This window comes from Manis pentadactyla, chromosome 1 (genome assembly GCF_030020395.1).
Source record: "Manis pentadactyla isolate mManPen7 chromosome 1, mManPen7.hap1, whole genome shotgun sequence".
In the NCBI taxonomy this organism is placed as follows: Eukaryota; Metazoa; Chordata; class Mammalia; order Pholidota; family Manidae; genus Manis; species Manis pentadactyla.
In genome coordinates, this window is record NC_080019.1 from 63,695,147 (window position 1) to 63,705,040 (window position 9,894).

Below are 9,894 nucleotides of genomic sequence, written 5' to 3' on the forward strand. Positions count from 1 at the left end.
CTGGCACATGCTACAACATGCATAAACCTAGAAGCCATATGCTAGGTGAAATAAGCCAGTCACAAGGGACAAAGACTGTATGATTTCCACCAGACCTACGTGGACGGGGAAGAGGCAATTACTCAAATAAAAAAGTGGCAAGTGTACTGGGTACAGAATGCTTATGGTCCCCACAGAGCCAAGAGGAGAGTGACCAAATGGCACAGACCTCCTCGATGGGGCCCAGGCATGCTCCCAGCCTTGACTGTTCTGAGCAGCGTCTGCCCAGAGCTAAACTCAGAGAAGTCTCTTTCTGGTGATGTCTCTCCAACTCTGGGGCCCACACACAGCCGTGTTTGTACCATGCAGCCCCGCCGTGATGGGTTCAGAAGAGAACACAGTGTAGATTCAGTAGACATTTCCCCAGAGTGTGGGCTGGGGACAAGAAAGAATCCATTTCCCTCTGGGCATCTGAACTAACACGGTGGGGATTTGAGAGCTCTGGGGGCACCACTGTGAAGGCAAAAGCAGAGAAGTCCAACAACTGGGAAGTAAGAGGGTAGCAGCAGCTGGGAGAAAAGCACAGGCGGCGCCCACGGCGCCCCCTAGTGTTCCGGGACGATGTCCACTCCCAGCTCTGGTCCTCACCAGTCTGGCTGCTTTCCTCGCGTGGCCTCCATGAGTATTGCTGCACCCACGTAAGAAATTACCTCCTCATTAGCTGCCTGGATTTCTATTACCCAAAGAGTCACAAGTAATATAAATTCAAAGGGGGTCTTAGGGTCTGGACCAGGGCACGGGGCTGTTCTTTAGAGAGACGGCCTCCTCCATCGCCTGTGAAGTCTGTTGGTTCCTGAGGCCCCAGGTGTTAGGACAACGCTCCACAGTGCGGAGTCACACCGCTAGGGGAGGGCTTGGATCTGAGAGTGTGGCGCCATGGCTTATTTGCCAGGAGGCCAGCTCCCAGCGACCACTCTTCTCAGGAATGAAATCCTGCACCTAAGGGGGAACCTGGGCTGTCCAGAGCAGGCCTGATCTCAAATGTGCTAACAATCTTGGATCTCGTGTCACAACTTTTGGTGAAGAAATGGTCACCATGAATATATTCCAAGAAGATTCCAGTGATTTCTCAGACACGTCCCTCAGATTCACCTTTCTCAGCAAGTAAGCAGCACTGTGCACTCAGTGGGTGAAGCATCCAGCGATCAGAGGAAGCTAAATGGACAAAAAAAAAGAGTGTGGATTTCACAGGTACCAGGGAGCTGGTGCTGTTTTGAAGCGATGAAGGACCTACTTATTGGGCTAACTTTCTTTATAATACAAGTACACAGAGAATTCTACTGTGCATAATTCTAGTCAAGTTATTTAAGATCTGAGCTCCAGCTTTGTCATCTTTAAAATATGTTTATAATAGTAACTTCATTATTGAAGTACAGTGTCTGACACATTGTAAATTACTCTGTAAGCGAACAGATGGTGTAAGTGGTGGGTAAGCAACCGAACAGATGCCGGAGTTTCCACAGGCAGTCATTGTTAGAGTTACAGGCGAGCGTCAAGTGAGTGCCCTTAAAGGCTGCTTCTCCATTTAGACTTTCAAGATCAATGCATATTTTCTTCTAAAAAAGTTATTCCAGAAAGTTCCTCCACATCCAATAATTTCCACCAACCCTCAATCTCACTGTCTCCATAAACGGTGCCCAGTTCACCCAGTCAGTTACTCAGGCTAAAATCCATCCACCCACAGCTCCTCTTTCTCTTAACCCATTCATCTAAGCCCCTCAAAAATCCTGCCAGTTCCACCTTCAAAATGTCAATTCCACCTTCTAAAGTTTACAAAATTTAGAATCTAACTACTATCAACCTAGTTCAACAGTGACAGTAATCTTAATATAATTAAAATGTATCTTTATGCTGCTTAACTGTAAAGAGGTCAGAACCCCCATACCTGCCAGGGCCACTTCTACCGGGAAGGTTCTGTGAATGATGGCTTACTCAGGATATGGCACGAAGATCTGGCACGTGGGTCAGAGGTTATAGAAAGCCACTCAGGAAGCTTGGTGGAAGTGGTATTTGTTAAGTGGAGTGTGACATGGAGACAGAATTCTATTCCCAGGTCACCTCCCAGATGGTCTAGAATGTGACCTCCTTAGGACACTATAAATACTTTAAGAATGGCCATCTTGAGGCCTGTTTTGTTGTCTGTCTGGCCTCCTAAACAGGGGGTATAGAAACTTGGCCAAACTCTTGGCTGGCTGCATGCCTGTCTCCAGTGCAAGTGATCTGACCAATCAGAAAGAATGATGAGTTTATGGCCAAGGGGGTGAGTGAGACTGAGTTTGGGGTTTGGAGATCCCATTTCTATGGCTAACAATTTTATTATGGGTGTGTTGACAGGTGCAACAGTTTGTAAGTGTCCTGTTTCTGAGTATTAAAAAGATGTCTATCTTTTAAAATACCCAAGCACTGATGACTTGTTGGGGCTCTATCGTATTCCCAGGCTGAATCTATACTGAAAAGATTTTTACTGATTGGTATGTTTTGGCTACAAATGTTTTAGATGCCTTTTTGTAAAGCATACAAATACAAGCAGAATGGAATTACTCTTTCAGGACTGATACACAAAATCAAATTTTCATGTCCACCTATATGGATATAATGTATCACTTTTAAAGCTCCAGTGGAATTTCTGTTAGGAAAAACATGTTTCTATGGAACCTGACTTACTTCCTGGAAAATAACAGATGTAGACATGAGATTTGTTTGTTTAAGGTCAAAAAAAACAAAAAAGAACCTTAGAGGATGAGTCAGGCTTGAAGCCCAGCCCCCCACTCATTCTGCCCCACTGACTTAGTGTCCTCTCAGAGATCTGAATTGTCCAAGTGTTGATCCTTGGAAAATATATCCCTGGAGATGAGCAGACACTGCTACCTTTTCTCTCATCCATGGAAGGGTCACCAGGAGAAAGCACCTATGGGGTTGGAGGCCAGCTTTGGGAGAACTTGAAAAATGCAAGGGGGAAGGCCATGAAAGTAGGGTCCAGCTAAATGGTCTGGCTGTGGGGAAAGCGCAAGATAAATTAGGACAGGGCCAGAACGATGTGGGACCCAGCTCAGCGGAAGCAGAGGCTGGATGTGAATGAAGGCAGAGAGCTTGACTGCCTTAGCATTTGGCACATCCCTTGGGTCTGGACCAACACTCGTAATATGCTGGGAGACACAAGACTTACCTGTTGGATGAATGAATGGAGGGTTTGCACATGGCACAAGCACAGTGTTTTATGAGGAACTCCTAAATCATACTCCACTCATGGCAGGGCCGAGGCTGCTGAATGCATGCAGCTTGAGGCTGGTTTCCTCTCCGATGGCTGAGAGCTGGCTCAGCTTGTCTCAGTTAGGCAACATAAAGCAGGCTGACATTAGTTCCTAAGTGTCAGAGGTTCTTTGTACAAGGCCACTTTCCGACCGGGAAGCTTTCAGCATTTCAAAATTGCCCAAATATTTCCACTAGGCCTACAAATGAAGGGCATTACAGGGGTGTGACGCTTCTGGAACCTTCCTACAGGGTACCCTGTCCAGCTGTCACAAGCCCGAGCCCACCTCTGGATGTGCTCTGCAGCTTCTCTGCTGGGAATTTCCCCCTAACAAACACAATTGTACATTTATACTCCGAGTGGCTTTAGTGATGGGTGGTCCATGCCCCGTGCTCACAACAGTGGCCCCATTCAGATCCTCCCAGCCTCAGAAAGCTGTCCTGGAGAACACTGCCAGGTCTATGGAGGATTTGAGACAGGAAGGAAGGAAGGAAGGACACACAGAAGGCACTGAACAAAACTGAAGAATGTAAAACCCCCAGAGGTACAGTTTTCTGGAAAGACTCTTGGACAGGGCTTTTGAAGAATTCCTCCTTGATCTGATTCATCTGACTGACAGAGGCTAGCCAGATTCATTTAGTTTGACTCATACACCATTTCATTAGGCCAACTGTGAAGCCTTCAAGCCACAGGATGAGGCCAAGCTGACCAACATTGGCCTCAGCTATGTCCCCCAGGATCCTGGACCCAACCAGCTGAACAAATCCCATCAATCACCAGGGATTTCTACTTTACAAACCAGGTGGCTTTCTCCTTAAACTGCTCTATTAACCTTTCCTCTTGGCCCAAGGGGTTAATCCAGGTTCACAGAATGTATTAGCAATTGCAGGCTCCACTGTGGCCAGCAAGGAGGAAGGCTAGGGAGATACCATCATCTATACCAACCAGGGCCAGGGAGCTAAGGCTGCCTGAGGCCACCAGGCCAAGGTGGTGTCATTGACTTCAGCTAAAATCAGGGACAAATTTCATCCCACTTTTCCTAATTGGATGACTCTCATTGTAGGGAAAAATGTCCTCAGGGTATACATATATAGTCCGAGTAAACAACAGCAGCCTTATTTGGAAGAGATCTCTGCAGTTGCCTGAGGGCCGCAGGATCCACTGCGGGTGTTTCCTTAAGCCCTTGAAGGTCTCTTAGGACAACCTGAAGGTACAGGTCACCTGGGGGCCTAACAGGACCGAGACATGTCTGTAGCTAACAAACAGAGCCATGAAAGATTACATCCCCGCCTTGGTTGAATTTCCCTAACATACTTGATATGTGTATGGCCTCTGACCCCCTTGGGGGAAGGGAGACCTCTGCCCCAGCCCAACTCATCTTTCCCCTGAAAGGCGTTGAGGTTAGGACAGAGCAGTGGAAGTGCTGCCGGGCAGCTGCATCTCAGGAGGTCTCTCCCTGCACACTAGCTGAAACCTCAAGATGGATGGGGGAGGGTTCTTGACTCTGAACGGGGAAAGAATTCTCCAGCCGGTCTGACTTGTATAGATAAGGAAGGAGTTAATTAAAGTGAGAGTAGCAGGGAAAGGCAGCTGCTGTGCAGGCAGCAGAGAGCAGGATGAACGGAGGGGGAAAGGGAACCTCACTGAACTCCTGCTCAACATAGCAGATCCCTTTCCAACTCCTATGGCGTCCAGTGTCTTCTTGAATCTGCATGGCATGGGAACTGACTCCCTACCACCCCAGGATTTGGGGAAGCCACGGAGCACTGGATGGAGTGAGATTATATTCTGAGAACTTCCCAAAGGCCAAGAAAGGAGATTTTCAGGCAGGCTACCAAACAGCATGATCACACAGCTGCAGTTCTGTCCGGATCACTCAGGCGACAGGAACATGTAAGCCCAAATCAGATCTTAGTAGCCTTTCCCTACTTATCTGAAGTAGAAAAGAGACAGTGAAGACTTGTGCTTAAGTCTGGAAAACAGAATGAAATGGCAAAGTAACAAAGATGCTTACCGCTGGAAGAGGGCAGAGACCAAAAGCAATTATGTGCAGTGAGAAGTCAAAAAGTACACACTCAAAGAAAGGGGAGTGTGGGCAACCTCAGAGAGGAGGCGCACTTAGAGGCTTAGGATTCTGTCTTTTAAGGCTTTCAAGAATGGGATAAAGGGTGGTCGTGGGGTGGGCGTTGTTGGGCGTAGGCTTGACATGTGGTCTCATGATGTGTATTTCCAGTGAGAGACATTATATCACTATCCACAGTCTGCCCTCTAGATGTTCTGTACAATAAACTTAACACAAGGAATTTCTTGAACTGTTCTTCTCCAAGATAGTGGTTACCCTCAAACAGTGCGGATGTATCGCTTAGGACTACTTGCCTGACTTAAGACAGGGTCGGTTGTTGGCTGATTACCAGAAAATGTGTTAAGAATCTTACCTCCTAACACCCTGTTTTTTAAAATGGAATCTTAGCCTTCAGATGAGGTCCATTCTGTTCTTACTATACTGTTTACATCTCAGCATTAAAAAAAAACTTTTTAGTAAGGTATTATGGATATACACTCTTATGAAGGTTTCACATGAAAAAAGCAATGTGGTTACTACATTTACCCATGTTATCAAGTCCCCTCCAATATCCCAATGCAGTCACTGCCCTTCAGTGCAGCAAGATGCCAGAGATCCACCATTTGCCTTCTCTGTGCTACACTATTCTCCCTGGGATCCCCCACATCATGCATACTAAACATACCCCTCAATCCCCTTTTTCCTCCCTCCCCACCCACCCTCAAACACACCTCCCCTTTGGTAACCAGTAGTTCCTTCTTGGAGTCTCTGAGTCTGCTGCTATTTTGTTCCTTCAGTTTTGCTTCGTTGATATACTCCACAAATGAGGGAAACCATTTGGCACTTGTCTTTCTCTGCCTGGCTTATTTCACTGAGCATAATGACCTCCAGCTTCATCCATGTTGTTGCAAATGGTAGGATTTTTTTCTTATGTCTAAATAATATTCCATTGTGTATATGTACCACATCTTCTTTATCCATTCATCTACTGATGGACACTTAGGTTGCTTCCATTTCTTGGCTATTGTAAGTGCTGCAATAAACATAGGGGTGCATATGTCTTTTTGAAACTGGGATCCTACATTCTTCAGGTAAATTCCTTGGAGTGGAATTCCTGGGTCAAATAGTATTTCTATTTTTATTTTTTTGAGGAACCTCCATACTGCTTTCCGCAATGGTTGAATTAATTTACATTCCCACCAGCAGTGTAGGAGGGTTCTCCTTTCTCCGCGTCCTTACCAGCATTTGTTGTTCCTAGTCTTTTCTATGTTGGCCATCCTAACTGGTGTGAAATGATATCTCATTGTGGTTTTAATTTGCATTTCTCTGATAATTAGCGATGTGTAGCATCTTTTCATGTACCTGTTGGTCATCTGAATTTCTTTTTTGGAGAAATGTCTGTTCAGATCCTCCGTCCATTTTTTAATAGGGTTATTTACTTTTTGGGTGTTGAGGCATGTGGGTTCTTTATATATTTTGGGAGTTAACCCCTTGTCAGATATGTCATTTACGAATATATTTTTCCATACTGTAGGATGCCTGTTTGTTCTGTTGATGGTGTACTTTGCTGTACAGAACTTTTTCAGCATGATATAGTCCCATGAGTTCATTTCTTTTTTTAGATAATTATTTTTTATTGAAGGGTAGTTGACGCACAGTATTACATTACATTAGTTTCAAGTGTACAACACAGTGATAAAACATTTATATACATAATTCTAGGTTCCAGCTATCACCCTACCAAGCTGTTACAATATCTTGACTATATTCCTTATGCTATACATTACATCCCGGTTACTTTATTTTACCATTGGAAGTCTGTCCTTTATTTTATATTATTTTATTTTATTTTATTTTTGTGAGGACATCTCTCATATTTATTGATCAAATGGTTGTTAACAACAATAAAATTCTGTATAGAGGAGTCAATGCTCAATGCACAATCATTAATCCACCCCAAGCCTAATTTTCGTCAGTCTCCAATCTTCTGAGGCATAACAAACAAGTTCTTACATGGAGAACAAATTCGTACATAATGAATAAGTTACATAGTGAACAGTACAAGGGCAGTCATCACAGAAACTTTCGGTTTTGCTCATGCATTATGAACTATAAACAGTCAGTTCAAATATGAATACTCATTTGGTTTTTATACTTGATTTATATGTGGATACCACATTTCTCTCTTTATTATTATGATTTTTAATAAAATGCTGAAGTGGTAGGTAGATACAAGATAAAGGTAGAAAACATAGTTTGTGTTGTAAGAGAGCAAATGTAGATGATCAGGTGTGTGCCTGTAGACTACGTGTTAATCCAAGCTAGACAAGGGCAATAAAACATCAATGTATGCAGAAGATTTCTCTCAGAACGGGGGTTGAGGTTCTAAGCCTCACCTCTGTTGATCCCCTATTTCTCACCTGATGACCCCCCTGCGACTGTGCCTGTCTTAGGTTGTTCCTCCCTTGAGGAATCTTACCCGTCTCTGGCTAACCAGTCATCTTCCGGGGCCATACAGGGAAATGTTAAGTTGGTAAGTGAGAGAGAAGCCTTATTGTTTGAAATGGTTAGCTTTTTATTTCTTTGCATATTTATGCCCTGTAGCTTCTATGCCCAGCATTTGTCTTGAGGTATCTTTACCACTTGGAAGAATTATGATACTCGGTAAATTTGATATGAGGCACGAATTCTATTTAAGGGTTGTAATTAGGAAGGAAGAAGAAAAGCTATAGAAGTAGCAGGTGGCAGAAAACAGGGGAAGATTGATTATTTCTTTGACATATCTTCTTGTAGAGTAACTTCAGCATGTATAGGTTTTAAGCTACTACTTAAATTGTGCACACACATTAACATAATAGGAGTATAGTTACATAACCAAAGCATACCTGTAATTACCAGCCATCTCCAGTGAAACCAAGAAAACCAGTTAGGCACCTTAGGCATTTGTGAAAACTTATCTATGATATGGTGGATATTGTCCAACTGAACTTGAACAGTCTGAGAGAAACCAGACAAATTAAAACAACCCATTCCTGGGGAATGTTCACATCCCTTATGTTCTTTTAACAGTAAATAGTCTGTAGTTGTAAGATTTTGGAGCGCTACAATTTGCACTTCTCCTTATTCTTGGTTGAGTTCCAACAGTATAGATCCAGTCAAATTTGTTGTTTTACTGTACGCACAGGCCAGCTTAGATATCTCTTTCATTCCCATGGCAAGTCCAGGAGCTGGTGGGATGAGTGCATCTACAGCTGTAGCAGTGCGTGGATCTTTGTTGGGGTTTTTTGATGATCATCTTCTGGTATGAGTCTTCCAGAGAGAGCTGATGTTGGAAGTTCTCTTTCATATCGTATCTTAGTTCATTCTCGGGGTAGCCCAATTAGGCTTTGGTCTTCTGTATAAATGCAAACAGACCCTTTGCCTGCACTTTTATATGCCCTTTATACCATTGTGTAGAACTCATTGGAGGTTACCACACAGGAAGTGCCCTTTTTTTTTGTTTTGTTTTGTTTTGTTTTGTTTTGTTTTGTTTTTGGTATCACTAATCTACACTTACATGATGAATATTATGTATACTAGGCTCTCCCCTATACCAGGTCTCCCCTATAAACCCCTTTACATTCACTGTCCATCAGCATAGCAAAATGTTGTAGAATCACTACTTGCCTTCTCTGTGTTGTACAGCCCCCCCTTTCTCCCACCCCCCTATGCATGTTAATCTTAATACCCCCCTACTTCTCCCCCCCCTTATCCCTCCCTACCCCCCCATCCTCCCCAGTCCCTTTCCCTTTGGTACCTGTTAGTCCATTCTTGAGTTCTGTGATTCTGGTGCTGTTTTGTTCCTTCAGTTTTTCCTTTGTTCTTATATTCCACAGATAAGTGAAATCATTTGGTATTTCTCTTTCTCCGCTTGGCTTGTTTCACTGAGCATAATACCCTCCAGCTCCATCCATGTTGCTGCAAATGATTGGATTTGCCCTTTTCTTATGGCTGAGTAGTATTCCATTGTGTATATGTACCACATCTACTTTATCCATTCATCTATCGATGGAAATTTAGGTTGCTTCCAATTCTTGGCTATTGTAAATAGTGCTGCGATAAACATAGGGGTGTACTGATCTTTCTCATACTTGATTGCTGCATTCTTAGGGTAAATTCCTAGGAGTGCAATTCCTGGGTCAAATGGTAAGTCTGTTTTGAGCATTTTGATGTACCTCCATACTGCTTTCCACAATGGTTGAACTAACTTACATTCCCACCAGCAGTGTAGGAGGGTTCCCCTTTCTCCACAGCCTCACCAACATTTGTTGTTGTTTGTCTTTTGGATGGCAGCCATACTTACTGGTGTGAGGTGATACCTCATTTGTAGTTTTAATTTGCATTTCTCTGATAATTAGCGATGTGGAGCATCTTTTCATGTGTCTGTTGGCCATCTGTATTTCTTTTTTGGAGAACTGTCTGTTCAGTTCCTCTGCCCATTTTCTAATTGGGTTATTTGGTTTTTGTTTGTTGAGGCGTGTGAGCTCTTTATATATTCTGGACG